The sequence below is a fragment of the Ptychodera flava genome, chromosome 5 (assembly GCF_041260155.1).
Source record: "Ptychodera flava strain L36383 chromosome 5, AS_Pfla_20210202, whole genome shotgun sequence".
NCBI classification, from domain to species: domain Eukaryota; kingdom Metazoa; phylum Hemichordata; class Enteropneusta; family Ptychoderidae; genus Ptychodera; species Ptychodera flava.
In genome coordinates this window covers 13577249-13600285 of record NC_091932.1, presented here as the reverse complement: position 1 = coordinate 13600285, position 23037 = coordinate 13577249, and the positions used below count along the sequence as shown (strand labels likewise).

At 35.4% G+C, this 23037-nt stretch overlaps 1 protein-coding gene across 1 annotated transcript in view; it reads right to left on the bottom strand.

Annotated features, from left to right (window-relative positions):
- LOC139133072 (uncharacterized) overlaps positions 1-19809 on the bottom strand; it is a 53316-nt gene extending 33507 nt beyond the window's left edge. The window contains exon 1 of the mRNA XM_070699474.1: positions 19647-19809. The gene's annotated coding sequence lies outside the window, so the exon portion shown is untranslated. The remainder of the gene's footprint in view (positions 1-19646) is intronic.
- Between the last annotated feature and the right edge of the window lie 3228 nt (positions 19810-23037).

Below are 23037 nucleotides of genomic sequence, written 5' to 3'. Positions count from 1 at the left end.
GGTCTACTACTTGCAGGGATTATTTCGAAGCCAATGTAAGTAACTTAAGTTCATCAGCATATTTGTTGAAATAAAGTTCTGGACTTACAGCGGCCATTTTGAATTTGAAGTGTTGGAAAAAGTGTCTGAAATATCTAAAGTTGAGTTGTGAGGGCCATGAAAATAGTTCAGTAGAACTAATACAAGTTCATGGCCCTGGGAACATATTGTCTCGTACAGTAAGATCTGATTACAGTCCGTACAGCTGGTGATAAAACGAAAAGACATTCACAGATGTGATCGAAAAACTTGGTGTTGAACAATGCAACTGTAAAAATACACAACATTTGAAACACTCGAATACAATAATTACCGGTAAAGTTATATGAATCTTAATCGTCGCTATGTAAAAGGTAGTGTTTGAGGTTTGTTTTGAATGCATATACCTTGTGGTGATCTGTCTGAGTGATGAGGGAAGGGAGTTCCAATGTGTAGCTGCCGAGTATCTGAATTGTTTTGTACCAGTGTGAGGCTATGCTGTGGAATAGGGTAGTCTCCTCTGCTAGATAATCGGGTGGGATAAGAGTGTGAAGGGATGTGGAGATATGTAAAGGATCCTTACGCAGAGTTTGAACACAAGGTTAAGTCTTTGAATTTCGAGGAGCGTAATACCATAATTCTAAATCTAATTAATATTTCTGAATTATTGAGATTCTTTTGAATGCAGGGTACACACGGTGGGATTTCAAGCTTTAATTGATAATTTGAATGTTGATCAAGCTGCAAACTGTCTTTTGAATATGTTGAAATATGCTGCCTGTCGAATGAAACACACTTGTAAACTTGTCTAAAGGTCTCGAGACAGATTGCGTCGAAAACTCTTGATATGATGATAAATATAAGAATTTCAAACGTACAGTAAATTTGAAGCTAAATAGATACAGAAACAATAGAACCAGGCAAAATTTAGAAGAGTTCGAAGATTGTAAACGTGAATATAGAGATTTGGTGACATACAAAAAGAAAGATAAATATACGAAAAATTTAGACAAGTTGGTTGTGGCAACCAACCAACCTAATTCAAGATACTTATGGTCGTATATAAAAGGAAAGTCAACTCTGTCATCTTCTGACATAGTTAGAGATCAGTGGACTACTTGTTAACCTTTCAAATACATCAGGTCTTGAAAATGTTGATTTTGTACACTTCTATGATTAAATCAAAGAATTTGTAAGCAGCTTTCAAATGGAAGGTGATAATGGAACAGCTGATATCGACTCTTTGGATGCAGCAATTATTTTTGAAGAAATGGATAAGTGTATAAATAAATGCAAGGTTGTTAAAGCTCCTGGAATAGATTGATTTTCTTCAGATTTTTGTGAATTGTCCACTCATAGTTCAAGAACTGATTAGTAAACTTTTCAATGTGGTTCTCAATACTGGGACTTTCCCTTCTAAAAGGGCACAAGGGTGTTATTGTTTCAATTTGTAAAAAGGGTGACACAGAATATGTCAATAACTATAAGCATTTCATCATTTCTTGCAAATTTTACACCAGCCAAAGAAATCTCGTTTGCTGCAGCTGCAAAATATAACAGCACATTTTATGATATGCCTAACAAATTTGAATTCATAATGAAAAATACAAGCATATCAATTCCTCTAGCACAGTACATATCTACATGTATGAAATTGAGAATGGAACGCCTATCAGAAATGTATTCATTCTTTGATTTTCTCGCTATCTTGATAGATTAATCATGCTATTGTTTTTGGGTTTTTGGTATGGATTTATTTCTTTTTTCTTATTATTACTTTGAAACACTGTTTTGGTTTCTTTTGAGTAACTCCCTCATTTGTTTTTGTAACGCTTTTCTTCCCTTCAGAGGGAAGTTGTGTGTCTAATAATAAAGATAAAGGGATTACTTTGTTTCCAATCATGGGTAAGATATTTGGTAGCATTCTTGACAATAGATTGCAGTGTTGGTTGGATAATAACCATCCGATTGTCGATGAATAGGCAGTCATATTGTACTTCAGATAACATTTTATGCATCAAACAATTATTTCTAAACATCTAGCAGAGAGGTTATATGCGAAAAAGGGTTTGATAGAATTGATTATTTGTCTATGTGTTATACCTTGCTTAAATTAGGTGTAAAGTGTTATATTTTCAATGTACAAACATGTAAAAGACAGTGTACGAACACCGAATGTAATGCATACTTTTTTCTAAATTTGGAGTCCAACAAGGCTCTGTATTGTCACCGCTATTGTTCAGTATGTCTGTTAATGACATAAGAGAAACCTTGGAAAACATTCAGTATTTTGCTAGTGTTGACAACGGGCTTCTTAAAATTATTTATTCCCTGTTTCAAAATGACCTGGCCCTTATTAGTAGCTCGAAAATAGGTTTACAACGTTTATTATATCAACTGTATGAATATTGTAGTAACATTGGTAAAAGCTTTAAGCATTGTATTTAAAAGAGGTTGTATTTTGAAAAAATATGAAAAATGTTGGTAATTTAATAAAAGGCAACGTTTCATGGTAACTGTTTTCAAAATTATTAAGTTGTGATTTTCCTGGACTTGGCAATGGTTTCGTGCCGAGAAGTGTTTAAGTGAACACGATAATAGAGCTCTCTTCAGTTTCAAGAGCTGCTTACTTAAATTTGGTGCTCTTCCTGTTAAAATTACTTCACAGGATATTTTTGATTGTAAAATTCTCCCAATCCTTTAATGGCTAAGAAATTTGGGGATTTCATCCTGCTAAATATGTAGAAAAAATATCCATCATAACATGTTAAGCTTTCCTTAAAGCAGTATTCAAACACACCAGTTAAAGCCATGAGAGGTGAATTGGGTAGAGTATCTTTAAAGGTGCCAAGATATTGTAGAATTGTAAAATATTGGCTTAGAATTTTGAAAATTGACAAAAATGGATTAACTTACAAGTGTTACGAATATCAGGTCAACAACATTAATTGAAATAAGTAGATTTTTTTACTATAGGCGTTAGATAATTATTGCAATTAATGTTATAGTTTTGGTGAAGTGTGGGAGCATCATGAGGGTGGAGATGAAGAGGTATTTTTGAAAATATTTAAACAAATATGTATTTATACCAATAAGCTCTTATGGTCAGATGATATTAGCGAATCACAGAAGTGGGATACTTAAGCTTCATTTTTAAAAGAACTTATTATAGAGCCATATTTACTTTGTATAGAAAAACCTGTTTTTAGATTAGCTCTATGTAAATTTAAAACTTCTGCACGTACCTTAAAGGTTGAAACTGGCCGTTGGAATAATGTTTCAAGAACTGAGAGACTATGCGAAATATGCAGTCTGATTGTTGTTGAGGATGAATATTATTTTCTCCTTGTTTGCACAATGTATAGAGACCTGCGATGTAAATTTATTGCTCCCTATTATTATAATCCACCACTTTTATACAAATTTAGGATTCTTCTATCTTGTCCCAACTTTAGGAAACCTGGGACACTACATTTTTTCTGCCACTCTGTTCCGTGATGATGTACATGTTTTGTAAAACCAAAAAAGACACAATTTGTAAACCTTGTTTTCTTATTATATATGGACCGTAAATCGATTTTGTCAATTACTAGCGATCCGTTTCTTATGTACTGCTCTCATTTTTGTAAATTTTTGGCCGGAGGCCATAAGCACTGAAGATCTCTCTCTCTCTCTCTCTCTCTCTCTCTCTCTCTCTCTCTCTCTCTCTCTCTCTCTCTCTCTCTCTCTCTCTCTCTCTCTCATTAACTTTTAATTTCTACCGACCGACTGAACGAGTCAGAGGAAAAACAAATGGATGTGGAGAATTTGCAATATATCTTTGCCGAATAAAGGAATCGAGTCGTTATTACAGGCAGTCCCTTTGTAGTCATCTTCTACTTGATCTGCGTTTCCACTCTTCACGGCAACCGCTGATTGGCCAGTCCTTTGTAACGATGCCTGCAGCGAGTGAAGAAGGACAAATGCACACAAAAAAGCCAATACCACGGAACCATCACTCTTATGTCTTTTTTTCAAGAAATAGAAGATAAAAGTCGAATGAGATGAACTGTATAATCTTTTGCATCACACCTGATAAACTAGTCACGTTACTGGAAGGCAGTGCGTCACGGAATAATTTCCAATAACAGCATTTCACGCCTCAATTGCTCTTAACAAAGACGCACACCAGTACTTATCATAGCGTTGATAATTCTGAGTTATTATTTTCCAAAATAGGATAATTCTGATATTGCCCACAAAGCCTCGATTAAAGTTGAACATTGTCGCGCTCTTTGATTTTATTTCTCGATATGCAAGCTAACAAATCCGGTGACCTCATTTCACATAGGCATAGTGGATAAGGCTTGTAGTCTTCTCTTTGTTGCAATCTAGGCAATACGGTACGTCTCTTTAAAACGTGGTTGATATCCATAAATTATTTTATTTATTTATTATGTACTAATAAACAACGTACCAGCCATCCAAACAAGACTTCAAAAAATTAAGTCAAAATTAAAAACACACGTTGACTCAAAAAGCCGTAAACAACGTTAAACAACAGCTCGACGAGAAATTAAAATAATTCGTCATGGGATATACATCCAAAAGACTCGTGAGGACTTTCAAAAAGTTATACGGTCGATATAATGACATTGTGGCCAAATATGACACCTCGGTCACTCAAATGATTAGCGACAGTATTCCCGGCTTTGACTTATAACAGTGATTCATATACTGTATCACTTCATACAATATTAGACAATTTCGGGACCAATCCTGACGGGTGTAGCATGCTAGCAGGGTACGCTTACCCATTCCGGACACCTGGTACCACCACTAACTATCAGTGGTTCAGGATGGGCCTACTTAAATTTGTAAATCTCAAATGTCCCATGGACCTGGTAATGTATTACCTTGAATGAAAATGATTATTGGACCAGTTTAATGTCATATTGTAATGTTAGATAAGGCTCATGTATAAATGTGTGCTATTACCGTAATGTTCAGTTCATTGTTTTTTCAAATTTATTGGGGGCGACAAACTTGTCCTATTTACAAGTCTCTTTGTTTTCAGTTGGCTAAAATGTCATAATGTACGCTAAACATGGCCATATTTCAAGATTTTCTTCAGATTATAAGAGGCAGTGAGCACTTTGTCGAGAACGGTAGATCTCCAGATCAAAGAACTGATAAGCGGCGTGGTAGCAACTTTCTCCATCAAAGTGTTCATCCATAGTTCGTCGCATGTAAGCGTAACTAATTTATATATATGCAGAATGAATAAATATACTTTAGTGAAATGTCGTTATCATGTACAGAAGGAACCAAAGCGATGCCTCAGATTAAGGTTTAATGAATGCTTGTTATAGGTACAGGTCTACAAAAATTAGATTTCTCCCCATTTATCTCTCTCTCTCTCTCTCTCTCTCTCTCTCTATATATATATATTTATATATACATGTATATATATATATGTATATATTGGCTACTCTTTTGTCAAACATACATGAATATGAAGGTTTTAACTCCTTTTGCTCATGCTTATATAGAAGAAAACGTGAGACTATAATCTTTTATAATAAAGATTCACTTAAGTGTTATCGGACAAGGATTAAAGAACCAAATTTCCTGAGATCAACATTTGCAATTTCAATAGCGCCCGCGTTGACGCCATGTTCAAAAATACTTGAAAAAAGACAAGATGTAATACCTTTGTTTAGTAACAAGTCTGTACCTGACTTCATGTAAATAGTGAACCACGGATGAATGTCTGTGCACACGATGCACTCTTATGTAGGAAATGGAGGCCCTAATAATGTATATTTACGACTTCTGCAGACATTTATGTCCATATTTGCGCTGTACGATGGGTGTTATTATTTCGGCGGTAAAGCTAAATATGTCAGCTCATAGGAAGTTGTCACCAACAGGATGTAACACGCTCGTATGATGAGAAATCTTCAACAATTACATGGCAGTTAGATCAGGATGTGAAGCCCATTATATGCAGTGTGCTTCCTCTTAGGAAGTGAAAGACATGTAATCACTTAATGGTACATTTTAGAACAAACCATTCATAATAAGGGCGTTTATAACATACAAATTTATAAGAAACGGTCTAACGAAATCGTCGCCATGAACGTCTTAAGTTAGTCACGGATGGTTTTTCCTATAAGAGATGATGCTATTCATGCACGTTTAGACCGATAAAACATCACTTTATACACTGAACCACAGCCTTCAATATGCCATGGGCTATTTTCATCAAAAGAACTGCATAGTCGAATGGTAACGAGAGATGTATAAAATCTTCATAATTTTATGACTGACAATTTTTTTTTCTACCTTTTTATAAATTATAGTTATTTTTGTATTTTCATGGGCCTAGAGCCCAATTAAAATAAATAAATGATAAAAAATGAATGAATGAATGACTTGGTAGATGGATGAATAAATAAATAAATAAATAAATAAATAAATAAATAAATAAATAAATAAATAAATAAATAATTAAATAAAAAATAAATAAATTAATAAATTAATAAAAAGCAATATCGTAATCAACGCTAACAATGTCGTACTTCTCGGGCGAGGCTTTTGAAAAATTACTATCACGTTCGACATGATGAATTTCTGGAGATCAATTTCAGAGCGTCTTCTAGATCTATGCAAATTATTTAGCCTTACCACCAAAGGTTTGCGAATATTAAATCATGTCTCTGGCGTCATTTTACAACCCCCAAAAAACATTGTATTTTGCAATATGCTGTTTTTTTTAATTTTTGACAACACAGATCATCCCATATGTATTAATTACAGCTGAACTAAAATTGAGGTACTGTGGAGTGTATCCCAAACATCCACGATTGAAAATATAATGAAGATGAAATCGTTTTATACAGTGATGACGGCCTTGCTGTCCATAAAATTCCTATGGAAGTAATGAGGAGAATATAGAGAGACAAAAAAGGAAGCAATATTCGATAATATATGCCTAAACGATAAGAATCCGATTGAATTTCAAGACTGCGGATCTAAATTAAAGCAAGCACCCTGTCCAGACGAATAGGAAGCAAACTTGAATACATGTGTATACGTAACCAAACTATCCTGAATATAATAGCCTTAGCAAGATACAGTAGACGAAGGCAAGTGTAGTACGTAAGTTTCTGCGATAAGGAAGTATTTGACGGGGCGGAATATTATTACAACGACGGGTTGAAATCAGGTCACGGATTGTTCGTAACACAATTGGACATTAACCAATCCGCCAAAATGAAGAGAATCAGATAACGCAATGTCATCAGGTTTAATCAATCTCTCAATGACCATACATGCACCATCCTCGGAAAAATAGTATTCCGTCTCCTTGCACGAACATTTCTTAAAGCTGTACAAAACTGCATGAGATTACAGACGGGAGGATTAATTCCCGAGGGAGTTGCAGCTGCCTAAAGAATGCTGTAGGTACTGAATAACACAGCACATGCATCTTGAAAAACGAAACAGGACTCAGTGACCCGATTTGAAAGTTTCAGGGCAGGGAAACTGAATGCCTGGGGCTTTTATGCCAATCGAATGGTACAAATAACAATACCAAACTCACAATACAATACGGAGCCAACAGATGTTTCTTCGGCCTAACACATTTCTCCATCAATTCTATGATCATCACATATAATATTCTCCAACAGGAATAATCAAAATAGTAGTAAACTTAGTCTATTAAATTATATCTTGAATAAAAAGGACATCAATGATCATCTCAACATGCAATGTTCAGTTTTATTCCTTAGCGTATATTCAAACGTAAAAACAAACTGATCTTATTCTGTGCATAATCACTGATACAAGAATATGACAAAACCAATACTTGCAAATATACCATGGCTGATTTAACTGCAAATGCGAGTAACACTTCATATCAAACGTACAATTAAAGTACTTGCACGCCAACCTATATAAGGAAGAAGAATAGTTATTTTCTAATGATCTATCTGTCTGTCTATCTTTATGTCTGTCTGCTTGACTGTCTCACTATGTACATACATAATGTCTATCAATATTCAATATATACATACATATATACATACATGTATATGTATGGATGTATATATATATATATATATATATATATATATATATATATATATATATATATATATATATATATGTGTGTGTGTGTGTGTGTGTGTGTGCTGTTTTGTGTCTATGTTTACAACTATTGTCTCACGAATTCTGACCTACTGTCTTTGGATTATGGATTGGTATGATTGCGATTATATATATATATATATATATATATATATATATATATATATATATATATATATATATATATATATATATATATATATATATATATATATATATATATATATATATATATATATATATATATATATATATATATATATATATATGTATGTATAATCTAGTTGTTAGAGAGATTTCCCACTGTCTTTCCTTCAGTATAGGGGCCGTAGACTTCTGTTGATTATCAATATTTGGTTAATTACATTGTTATGATAACGGATGAATCCAGGTTTATAAATGTTACAATCCAACCAAGATAACTAACATAATTCAGATTTCGGCCAATGGTTGGCGTTGGTAGACAGATAATATCTCTCATTTCATATCTAACATGTGACCGTGTTCGTTGCAAACGGATTTTAGCGACGGTTGTCTGAAAATTACGCAGACATACACGAAGAGATTAGAAACGGCAAGCGAGGTTATCTGAAGACTGATGTAAAACTTTTCAGGGAAAGAATAGCATATTTGGCAGGATGCATTCACCAAGCCGTGGGAGGTGACCTTTCGCTTGAATGGGTAATTTTCTGCGACAGGTCTAACATCTTCAACGTTGTTATGATAAAATATGCCAAAAATGGATAAATGTGTTGTTTCAAAGCCAATATTGGGAGAGGGATACGTATGCAAGTTCAGCGTTTCATCTTCAACATTGAGTCGGTGAGAGCACAAGCACTGCCCTGCTCATTGGCTGTGATGTTGTTCTATATAAGTCTCCGTTGAGGTTCTTAAGCCGTTTGAGCGCACAATAGGTTAAATTATTAACCTGAGGCCGCGAGTGTTGAACTCTTCAAAAATTCGAAATTTGCGAGAATTTACAGATGCCTGGCAGATGACAAACCATAGTTTATCATATGCTTGGGTTTTCAGGTTTTGCCCTCTATTCGCCCCTCAGCGCCCAACGCTTCTAGTGGAAAGTTTAAAACCCTGGCTTTCGCCAATCAGATGGCTGGATTTAGACAAAAGCAAAACATCACACACCCACAAAGAAATCACTCGTTGAACTCACGCTCATTATAAGAACCTTTCAGAAGCAAAAAAGCACGTTAGTTCTAGATGAACAGCTATTCAGGCGCTGAGTCGTGACAAAATTTTCCCTTTGCAAGCTTATCTCTGATATCGTTACCAATCACTACCATTACTTATATAAACATGTCTAATTTTTTATCATGATGCAAGAAAAAGATTACCATGACAATATGTTTGGAGGGGGCTATAAAGTATTGCAACAAGTTCTGGGTTCGTATGAAAGATTAGGGTGAGAAATTTCGCTATAATTCGAACTTGGTGGTATAGTTTATCAAACACATGGCTTTCTATCCTCGTCTTCAACATCCTTTTTGTGAAAATTCGGTAGAAAGGCTAAGTTGTTATTTTTTACATCAAAAACATAGCCAAAGAACTGCTCAAACTCTGTGCAAAGCTGTCCCCAATGTGACATCAATGCAGATTTGTATTTGAGAGGTATATGGTCACTTTGGCTGAAATTTCTTTGAAATCAAGCTAGGTCGACATTGGGAAAATAGTACCAGCACATAAATGACCAATGTCAATCCCTGCAAAACTAGCTGTTACAACATGTATTCGTCTCTCCGTTTTTTATATAAAATGGCCACAGATTCATTTCTCTGTTTCTGTCGGTATTTCCTTTTGGCATCTGCACTACTCTTTTCGCTTTAGTTTCATCATTATCTCCAACTTGCATTGGCAACAACATCCTAGTAAACATAACAGCAAAGCTGCATCGTTTTCAATATGTACCTATATGTAATATATAATGCATGCAGCACGACAGAGAAAGATCATCATTGCAGGGTTAACCTGTTTAAGTACATGAATAATCATGCATAGGAATAGTGATAGGGATTGAAAAGATAAAAAAAATCTGTGTATATCAAAGTGAAATACTGTTCATTTAGTGAACGGATATGACACAGATTGGTTATACTCTCTATTATACTCTACTTTCGACAAGACCGTCTAATTGTGGTCGGTTGCTACTTAAACATGCTCAAGCATTCAATGATTACTTTACAAAAGAAAATAGAAAAATGATGTATGGATAACGTTTTTGTCAATTGTACAAAAAGAGAATCCTGATCTTATCGAGGTTTTCCACAACGTCTTGTTTTGAATCGGATTTCTGGTTCTACATGGGGCAGGTTTAAGCGAAACCTCGTACGTGTAGCATACATGTTAATTTCAGTAACCATACTTAGGCATTCATAAAAATTCGTACAACTCTTGACTTATGTATCGACCTGGCTTTGTTGCTGATTTCAAGGCCCACGGGGATAAGAATCAGAAATGAAGCTTTTCCAAAAAACAAGAAAATAAGTATGACGAGTTAAAGGTAGTTCGTTCATTTCACTGGAACAAGCATATCGTGCGATAATACATGTACTTTGCATTTTTCATCATATATGGACATAGGGAGTTATCACCATGGTTACATGTTATTTGTATCCCAACGCACTTGACAGTACTTTAATAAAAGAAATAGTTTCGTTTATGTCTATGCTGGTCCAAAAAAATCCTAAATTTTCTTTGCTAATCAAGCTTAAGATGACATCTGTACCTTGGGCAAGCAATGTGCGATACAAATCAAACGTTGTTCAGTCAGAGTAATACATCTTTTTGATTACAGCAAGTGCTTGTTTCTTCTTATGAAAACCACACAGCCTTTGATGGTATATCAGATAGGAACACAGTAGCATATAATTGTTGCATTACATGGAATATAAGTGACTTCAATATCAAAATGAAATCCTGATAACTGACCTTAAGTTTTAGTATAGGTAGAACGTACCTAAAAGGTGAAATACTTGAACTTTGGCTCAAATTTTCGACAATGAAACATTCAACTATCCTGTTATGAAATCAAGAATAAAAATCAGGGGGTGCCTTGCAATGTTTGGTACTCGAGATACAAATTACCTGACATCTACCGATATTTGAAATTCAACATGGCCGCCATCACTATGTTAACTCTATGGAGAAAAAATACAATTTTCGATTTACATAAAGCCACGACGGTGAATCTTTTTTTCACTCCAAGAGCTTTAAAATATGCCCCAAGAGTTAGTACAGAAAAAAACATCGGCAAAATTTGAGAGTCCGAATGATTGTTCTTGATATGCGTTCTAACCTAAACCTACACCGAAATGAAGAAAAATCCCCTGTAACAGCCCTTGTGCAATACCTATTACAAAGCAGCGCAAGCAGGTATTTGTCGGCGAATAGGTCATAAGGTTGTAACAGTGTCGTGACACATGTGGGTAAGCGTGACTCATCTCCATGCCTGTATCAGTAACCAGTACTGAATGACTGCGCACACAGGATGTGCTGGTCTTTCATACTTTGTCACATATCAGAAGGTTTATTGATTGGAATTTACCAAACGTTGAAATCAGGAAATTTTCACTTATTAGGATTTTTTCCACTCTTTTGTGTTTTGTATGTCAATTACATATTGTAGTCCTTTGCCATCAATCATTTTAAATATCTATTATTTAGCTTGCCAAGTCAATACGTGTAGAATGCACTGTTATTGCCTCCATTTGAATTCTAGTCTGCGCCAGAATCCACTTTCATACAATTATAATGCTGTCAATACGTGTATGTGTATCTAATCATGCTTCGCGGAGTAGTACAGGAACTGTGGTTGACATTAAAAAGTAAATAGCGAAAACAAATCATCAAGGTTACAGTTAAATGGCCATCATTTAAGATTAAGAGACCTAATAATCCCAGAAATTCATCCCTTTTCGCAACCCTGCCTGTCATGTTTTAGACAAGTGGATACAGCGAGAAATCACACAGCTTTACCATGCGACTGAAATTCAATTACTGTATGCAGTCATAATATGCTGACAAACCTCAAAAAGCCTGTAAATAAAGCCCTGAAATCATCACGAAATCACATGATATTTGTCAACTTGCAAAGCGGCGAATGAACAACATCACCAAGCTCCGATTTCTACAGATTTCAAAACGATACTTTTCTTTTGAGGTGCAGTTGCAGATAAAACAACCTATTTTGTCAAAATCATTTTTGCAAGATTCGTTCAATTTTTATTAGTTTGTTTACCCGAGATAAAGATATTGGTTGGGTTCACCTTTTGGCATGACAAGTGGTCGTAATTTGGGTGAGAAAGAAGTGTAAATTTAAGCTTATTTATGCAATCACCCAATTTCCTAACTTCTTTTTCTCTCTCGTGTTCAACACTTCAAAAGATATAACTCCGCTCTGGCTGGGTTCTTTAAAACTATATAACAAAAGGACTATTTTGTGGAGCAATAAAATTCTTACATATTGAATAAGAGACATTTCAAGTTTGCTCACCATGATTTAATATCGGTTCTTCAACCTGTGCAATTTAAATATGAGAATAGATAATGCAAAACAAAATTATAATTTTTTCTACATGTACTCTATTTTTAAGTGAAATATCAAATTTACTTATATCAAAGAAGTATGAAGTTTTTGACTTGAATTCTTATTATTAATTCTAAAATTGAGGTTTTCTTCCCCAAATACATATCCCTCTCATTCTTTGAGTAAATTTTTGCTATCACGCACACTAAACTTTAGATTGCCTGCTTTTGATTGATGTATAGTATGAGAGCGTTTTCATGTCATTTTTGATAAAATATTGCTTTGAAAAAGGGTGTTGGTTAAGTGTAATGTCACCTTAAGGAGTTATAATAAAACTGGAAAACATTACTATCTTGCTGTTTTGAGTATTTTATTCAAGCATCGTTCCTTTAACCCTTTGAGTGCTGTAATTTTTCCAACCAAAATTTTAGTGCAACGTTCTACTAATTTTTATGAATTTTTCGGTAATGTTTTGATATTTTTGAACCAAATGGACATCGAATTTCATCGGCTACAGTTTTTTATCAAAATTTAGGCAAAAATCTGAAAAAAATTGACTTGGTTATATTTTTTAAAGGCAACAAAAATTAACTTTGGCGCTCAAAGGGTTAAAAAGCAGGTCGTTATAACTTAAATCTCGTGACATCAAAGAAGGACAGAAGCAAACATAGAGACAATATGATTCTATCATATTATCTCTGAGATAGTATTTTTCCGTTCTATTACCTTTCCCTATAGGGTAGCGCCGCAATTAACCAACATCTTCATTTTTCAAAGCAATATTTTATCAAAGACGACACGAAAACGTTCTCATACTATACATTTTCAAAAAGCAGAGAATCTAAAGCTTAGTGTTTACGTAACACAATCCTCGCCTACGCTTTGGATGGTAAAGGTCGGAAAGAAGAACAAATTTGGTTACGCGTCTAAGCCTATGATGGTCATTATAATACGTGCATGTGGACCTACAGCTCTCCTGCGTCATCTTCGAAACGTAGGTGAATCTGTAATTAGAACTATACTTCTGGAAATGGCAAAATTAAAGCCAAGGCAGATCCTCACAAGAACTGCAATAAATAGGACGCGAGATGCGTTAAAGTGTACCCTTACCGAAAACAATGATGTTGTCATTGACACTGTATTAACTTATGGAATATACAAGTCAATAATGTAATGTAAAAACAGCGAAAGTAATACAGAACTTAAGATCGATATTTCTTAGCGAAAACTAACTCATGATTTGGTTCGTTGATTTACGTTATCTCTTTGAGTGAGGTTTGCATCTCCAGAGGTTCCTTCAATGTTTGCAGAGTGATAATGCATAATTTATTTGGCCAGCAGAATGGATGGTCATCGTTCGTTTGAAGTTTTCTTTTTGTGATAACACCGAAATATACTTACAACTTTAGATAAATAAATAATGGAAGCACTACGCCGTAGAAACCATGTTATATTTTCAAGGAAGGACATCCGTCTTTTTATCAAAGAAATTTTGAACGAGACTTACACAGAGACAGACTCTGAGACAGAAACACAGAGACCGACTGACCGACCGACCGACTGGTAGACAGACAGACACAAATATATGATAGACTATATATATAGTCTTTCGTATAATTTATATAGTCTATCATATAATATACATAATCTATCATATAATGATATAAAAGGGATAACTACATCGTAATCGACCTTTATAAACAGGATACAACACCAGTGAGATTAATGGTTAGAAAACCAAATCTTCAAGAGATATGCTTTGATCTCGAACGAGTGAATGTGGCCGTATTCACTTAAAACACCACTTGTCCCATGCATCTGTACGTCCTCACCACTCTCTCCTATAGTAATTGTGTTCGTAATTAGCAGTAGTCAACTCATGTGAGTGCCATAATTCATAGTTAGCAAAATGATTCATCATACAAAGTATAGAACTCGTTATCAGTGATTATGATGAAAGTGATTATATAGCGATGATGTAGAAACAGGCTTGTCAAGGTGTGTGTGTTTGCTTCACGTCACGTAGACATACATGCCGATATTTGGTGATTACGAAGGACATTGCATTAGCCCCATCCAATATAGTTCCCTTTTCAATACACACGATAAGAACGAAAAAGTGCCAAGGCGGATTACCACGACCATCGGCATCTTTAATTTCACTGCTCAAATTAAAATAGCATTGCGTTCGGTGCAGACAGACCTCGAGTTATGTCATCCAATACAGTCTATGTTCCTGGCAAACCATCTTATTGCGAGTGGAAAATTCCCGGTCATATGAACCATTAACATGGCATTAAAAGTGAGTTCAAATTGCAGTCTGACTCCATAATAGTGCATTTTGTCTGAGTTCTATTCAAAAGCCCTTCTCCATTCGTATGCAGTCACGAAGTAGCATAGCACCCGATTGTTTCATGTTTACATTACCACATGGCTCTTGGATTATGCCAGTGGCAGATGTTGTATATTATCCTAACAAAACGTACGAAGATGTCGAGGTTATTGCAAATGTATTTAAAATGCCAAACCTTGATAATTCACTACATTGACAACCAGGCGGCTCTTTAGTCTTCGTGCGGTGTTGTTAAGATTTTAATTCCATCGTTCGTGAATATGTCTCGATAGGAATTAGCAACACCGGTCTTAAGGTTGAATGCACTTCGGGGACAAACATTCAGACTCCGAAAATGCTTACATAGCTGTTTTGCTATATTACATTTGTGGGGATTCGTTTTGGAAGTATCTTCACTGGTTTATGTATTTTTTGTGAAATCTAAAACGTGTTTTCCCCCAGTAGAGTTACCATGTTAGCGGCCATTTTGAATTGCAGGTGTGGGAGAATATTAGGCTATCTGTTTCTCTATCAATGTTGACCCTGAATGTTATTCTTGATGTTGAAAGAGATTGAAAGTTCCCCTTGGGAAGTTTTAACCAAAGCTTGAGTCTCTAAGTTTCGAGGCGGATACTTCCTTAAAATGAATCTTACCCACACGTTTTGCATTTTCAGGTTTTCACTTCGTCTTACAGCAGCAGACAGACAGACACTTTTAACAACATTTGCTTTCAAATACGTGTAGGTCGACTCATACATATTTTAACTTGATATGAAGGCGAAGGCGGATAAAGCTAGCGTGACTGCCTTATCGAACGAGACTTCGTCTCAAGGGGCTCCCATAAGTTTTGATTTTAATTTGTCCGCACTGACTGTGAAATACAAAATCTCTTACTATCATTGATTTTAACGCCCGAGATTTTTAATTTACTTGTATGTCTGAGTAACCTCAGGCTGATCGTTAAGCGTGGACTGGGTTGAAGTTCAACAATCAAAATTGTGTATCACCGTTGGCTGATAATTACAATAGCAAAATAACACGTGGGAACTCTACATCAAAGAATATCTTATTTGTATGGGAAAATTGTAAGCTGTAATACAAGAGACTGTTGCTGCATATTTAGAACATTTCTCAAAGGTTGTGATACACATTGACCTGAAGCCACCGAGCATCTACATGTAGTGAAGAACGTTTCGTAAGGTCATTATTTCACATGGGGCGTCTACCTTACAAATAAAGCCAATATGTTATTCCCTTTACGTCAGCGAGCATAGCCTGAGTCTTCGGATAAATCATTTAGTTGTAACTCCAGTTCGAACGTGACGGCGAGCTTTAATAGCCACAGTGCTTAAATCAAGGTACTCGGGTACTTGTAACCGGTTATTATAGATATATCCTATGTACAGATGTTAATCAAGTACGAAGTTGTAAATGTCGTGAATTTTTTTTCTTGGAAATTCAGGGTGGCTACGATTCAAAAACAGCATAATCCGTTGCACCTTATGAGCAGGCGCATGGTCTTTGAAACGTCAGATATGGTGCAGATTCAACTAAGGCTATAGACTTTATATAAGATTTAAGGGTATGCAAATCCCCTGATTTTATCAATTTCGTGTGTGTGTGTGTGTGTGTGGGGGGGGGGTAGAGTTGTCTCCTGATATCATTTATTCGTTTGGTCTTAGTTCCACCTGAAGCAAACACGTCAGCTCTTGAAGTTGAAATCGACATAAAAGGCGAGTTAAGAGGTTAATGATAGTCTAAAAATAGAACATTGCAGTATTTGTTAAGACTATCGTCATGGCTTGCATATATGATGAACGCACAATCGTGAACGAATTTACAATGCTTACCTCCGTCTTGAAATAATTTTGTAATCTATGCCGAAGCAAATAATAAATGTGCGCTTTCTAACAGTTAAATAACCGATAATAACTGATGATGATGATATATATGTATATATATATATATATATATATATATATATATATATATATATATATATATATATATATATATTATATATTCACATATATATATATACATATATACATACATACATACATACATACATACATACATACATACATACATACATACATACATACATACATAGGCAGAAAGTTTGTACGTATACCATTACACTGCAGTCCTAGGCAGTGTTGAATTTTGATAAATAATGAATAATATATATATATATATATATATATACATATATATATATATATATATATATATATATATATATATATATATATATATATATATATATATATATATATATATATATATATATATATATATATATATAAAGGTCATGTTGTTTACTTGCATGTTCATTGAAAGAAAGAAGGCAAAATTATCTGTGCAACCTATTCTACTTGCAAATTGACAAACTTATTTTTATTGACGACCCAGCAATCTATCTCACTTTACCATAATGTGTTGGCGATAAAGCTGTATGCACAACGATTCTCAAACTCAAATTGATTTCATTGAGACTTCACTTAGCAGTCACCTTTAAGGAAGGTGATTTGAAGGTCGCTTCGTGGCTTAGTGAGTATTTACATGTAATGCCGAAGAAGTCAATGTGTTCCAAATAAACACCTTCTGGCTTCATCTGAAACACTTGCACAGAAATCGATTTCTTCTTATTCGTTGAAAGTCTTCAACTTTGACATTTGTATACAACGACTTAAATAACGGAGTACAATTCCTCACAGTTTGGTCGATATTCCCTGGAATGGGGAGGCCTCTCGATATTTATTACAAAAACGAGCTTCAGCTAAAACCCTTCAAGTATTGACGTACAGTAAACACCTTATAACAGTAAAAGTGATGGCTTCATACAAATAATACATAAGTTGATTGATTTGCCACTATAAGCCGGTAAGATTGACTTTTAATTATCCTTCAGGAGCGTTAAAAGCTGAGTAAGGGAGACTGTGTGTCCAAACCGGGCACACGGCATCTTGTTAAAATCAAGCTGATAGTCCATGAACTATATTTTGTTGCCGGCGGTCAGTGCGTAATTTCCGACAGAAACATCTTCTGTAAATCGTATCGTTGCCCTGAATGTCAAATAGACCTCTTTACAATTGATGAATGTATGTAGAAATATCACGAAGAGTATTGTAACCAAAAAAGGAGTCGCTGGAAAATGTTTAGAGGCTTCCTTCACGTATTCAAAGGCACAATAGACGTAGCTTGAGTCAGAATGTTCACCATTCATCACTAGACAGGTGTATTTTCTTCGCAGCACCATCATTGCATATACATTAGGCTACATAAAATATGAAACATTATTCCCTATAGAAAATACACTTGTCTAGAGACGAATAATGAACATTTTGACTCAAGCTACGTCTATAGTAAGTATATAAATTCCAGTCTGAAATAGAATTCAGATATCGAATAGAATTCAGATATCAAAGACAATCAGGCTGAGTGGACAAGTTGAGTAGTGGGTGTATAAACAAGATTTTGGGAATGCACAGACATATCACTAGAAAATACATCGAACATAGATTTTCAATCGACTTTACGTCGGCTTACAAATAGGTATTATCTCTTCACCCCGTCGTATGTACTTTATGAAGAGTCCTAATCCCCCTTTGATATCGTGAAGAGATTAGGATTTAGAGAATCATCACGCTGCGTTGACGTGTCATCGCACGCTGATTTTCTTTTCAATATTTTGTACATTCTGAAAGGAAGGCAACGGCATGAACCTTTTGAATTTATTGGATTATCATGATTGGTTGGGTAACATCTGTCACAAATAAATGAACAAGCGCTTAAAAAGAAAGAGAACGCGTTACACCCGCTCATATGTTTTGTTTTTTTGGATTGTTATTCTGATATCCAATAGCTATACGAAAACACAATTTGCTCGACGCGGGAATCGCTTGTGTCTTTCGACAACGGACCTATAGAGAAGCAATGACGATGAAACTGCTGGTTAGTGTCTCTCTCACCTCTGACATGAACGATTTATTGTTTTCTAAATGTGTAACGGGTAAAATACAAAAAGAACCCCATTCATCTTTATTCGCTTGGGACATGTTTGTCATTAGAGCGCTGGACATTAATGAAACTCCACGTCAGTAATGATTTAATTGTTGACTAATTGCCTCTTCTTTTTTTATACAGCGCCACTTGCGATACATTACTATAGCATAGAATTGTCTTATACGGCCGATAATCAATTTAAGTCTTGAGAATTTAAAGCAGCCAGGAAGGCTTAACGAAAACAACACTTGGATATCATCTATAGTTCGTCCTAATCAAGTCGAGTGCTCAATACTCATGTTTGCAAATATCTCAGTCATTTACCCGATGTGAAAGTCTTACTCTTGTTTAACTCCTTTGACACGCATCGATCGAGGACACCAGTACGATATCGATCGGTGATCGCATTTACAATGTACTTGCACGAACCGGCGACAGAAATAGAAGATGTATTGTTGAGAATTCATCCCCGCTCCCCATAATCATATTTCACCGAAAACAGTGTATCGGCGGTGACATATTCATACTATTGGAGATGACATCAGGCGAACTGACAAGAAATCTCCCACGCGAAAGATATTCTCTCATTTTCAATATAAAACACAGCCTACCTTCGCTTTCGTCGGCCGGACGTCGCTGATGAAGCTTTTGTACACCTTAAAAGACTATAGATGCAGCGGCCGTCATCATTTGCTCTCGTCTGAAGGCGCCAAGACACACGGTGTATCCTCTGTTGGTAATCGCACTGAATGCGTGTTGTGACCTCCAGCAATGATTATAATACTCATCCTAGCATGACCTCTTTGTGAAACCATAGCAACGACGTCCTGTCATAATGGCAACACATGTAGCTGAGCACATCAAGTATTCAGCATGCAGGTCTTTGTTTTTTTCCTGAGATTTCAGTGTGTTGTTACAGATATCGATGTCATTAATGAGATATCGTATAAGTTTTAGGAATGTGGTACACTGTGCGGTTTACCAGTCATTTTCTCAAAGGACCCTGCATATACAAAGAATGTTGATGTCACGAAACGTGGCTTTTGCATATATCAGTCTGATTAATATAGTGAATGTGTTCGATGAGAGCGTAGGTGGAGACATGTTCGCTCGTAACGGTGTATGTATGTATGTATGTATGTATGTATGTATGTATGTATGTATGTATGTATGTATGTATGTATGTATGTATGTATGTATGTATGTATGTATATGCATGAATGGATGCATGCATGCATGCATGCATGCATGCATGCATGTATGTATGTATGTATGTATGTATGTATGTATGTATGTATGTATGTATGTATGTATGTATGTATGTGTGTATGTGTGTATGTATGTATGTATGTATGTATGTATGTATGTATGTATGTATGTGTGTATGTGTGTGTGTGTGTGTGTTTATGTTTGTGTTTGTGTCTTTGTGGTGAGGTGGGTAGGTATGGGTAGTATAGTATAGTATAGTATAGTATAATATAGTATAGTATAGTATAGATAGTATAGTATAGTATAGTATAGTATAGTATAGTATAGTATAGTATAGTATAGTATAGTATAGTATAGTATAGTATAGTACTATATTTAAGGAAGTTCAGTTTCAGGTAATGTTGTCCAGTTGTGTACTGTATTAATGACGTCAAATTATTCAGTGTTGTGAATGTCTGTAAATTTATATATTTAGATCCCATTATGTTTAGAAGCCCGTTGGAGCGTTGTGAATTTTATACACACATGGTTATTAAATGCCAAATATAATTGTACAATGTGTGCAGTATTCCAAAGTTTCATGCAGGTTTTCCCTTGAACTATGTTTTAGCAGCTCTAACGTTGCGTATGCTGTATGCGTTAGCTTTTGCTCCCCTGTGTATCGTGTTCAGTATCGTGATAAAGCTATGGACAACAGAGAACATGTGTTGTGCTGTGTACCACTCTTATGTTTTGTATTTATAGCAAAGTTAGATAGCAAAGTGGTGTGTGACGTAGCCTAGTGTAGCGTCCGCTGGTGCCTTAGTTATACTCGTCACAACTTCGGGCTATGGTGGCGCCCTTTCATCGGACAAGAAAGATCACGTTTACAACGCGATGAACAAAGTTGAGGATTTTACCGCAAAGTTTTCAAGTCTTGTAAGACTTGAAGGAGAAGGATGCGTCACGAATGTCTTTATATGATGATATGCTGTTTTTTATATTGCTCTTTCTCTTCTTTTTAGTTAATTGATTATTTTTTTCAGACAAGTAGCTTTGTAATTTTGTTCAATCGCTCGACTTATTCACGGTTATGTAGATTTGTTTTATTTGGCATTTTATTGGCATTAATTCAAATACACGTAACGTTTACAACGCTTGATGTCTTTAAATAGATATTTACATATAATTCCTTATGAAACAACCACTTGTTTCTATCCTTAAAAACCATGTCGAAATCCCAAGCGAATAAAACGCTACCTTATTTTTTCAGACCAAGACAATTTTTCAGATTTTTTCCCAGCCAAAATCAAGCCCTGTATCCACTGAAAAGTTATGTCTATTTGGTCCGAAACTGTCGAAGAAATTACATAAAATTCATTAAAATTAGTAAAATGTTGCACTGAAAATTTGGCGGGAAAAATTACAGCACTCAAGGGGTTCATAGAACAAAAATTACGAAAATATAGTGAGGGACTACAGCGGTTGTCCATTTAATGTTCGGTGGCATTGATTAAGCAGAGTTCTATATTTATTAATTATATAAAAAAGAGGAGAATGCAGAATAGTTATCTTACATTGTTATATCCGATCAATCCAAAACCCTGAAAGATCATATTTCATTTTGAGTGAGAAGTAGAAACGAGATTGCGGAGTATATTTGATTTTAGCTCAATAATGACAGGAATAGCTGTAGATAGGCCTTTCGTGTACATAGTGCCTTCTTTATTTAGTTTCTTCAACGAAAAGTAAGTAGTTTTTTAGGGTAATTCGTGTGAATAATCCTAAAGAAGCAACATATACCGACGTTTGTGTCGCTCATGATGAGAACAGTAATTCATATGGTGATAAGGCAGATTTTTTGTCGTTTTTACACGTGTGACGACTTGTAGTAACACTGGAATAAAAGGACATGTCTTTCAGATGTGAGCAATCGATACCAGCTCCAGAATGAGTCATTTTTTTCATTGAAAAGTCTCACTTTTTTGTGAAGCAATGGGCTTGCAATAGTACGAGAGAAACTACGGGAAGGTGAAATGATATATGGTCGCATCGGGTAACAGCTTCTCAAACGGCGTGTTCTGAGACATGAAAAAAGGAAAGGTAATCTATGAAGCAACGGCCTCGCAACACTCGTCTATGATGCTTTCCGAAAAGCACGTACTTCGCTTGTAATTATCACAGCTTACAGCCTGTGCCGTTGGCGATGCCATAGAGACTTTGAACTGTGGCAGAGCGGCCTTCCTATATGGGTGTCATTATCCCACTCTGAAGTGAACTGTCAGCGCTGAGCGGCTTTGATGTGTGAAATAATAAATTATAAATAACCAGGGTCTAGATGTTCTGTCTGAAACCCACAACTCAACACCTATGTGCTTATCAGGTCCAACGACCTTTTACGAAGCCTGTTGTTTATCTACCACGTGATACGATGTACTGTCTACGCGATATCAAACCTAACTTCATATGGTACGGTGTGAAGTGATCGGTATTCTATGACGTATGTGCCTTGGCACTTAATATCAGTTTTGCTTCACACATTTCCAGATTCATTTAATGTTTTTTTCAGCAAATCAAAGTTCGATGTTACTCTTTTGTGTTACTGTCAAAAGATCAAAGAGATCAGTCGATGGAAACGATGAAATGATTGATCGCGGCTCAAAAAAGTGTCACAGACTTACTCAAAACACAACATCCCTTCCATCGATCACCACTTGTAAACCCGCCATTGATTTTGTTCACAAGGTTTATCATACAAATATCTAGTTTTATCACATGTAGTCTTAACTTCGGTATCTGACCAACCCAGGCGGC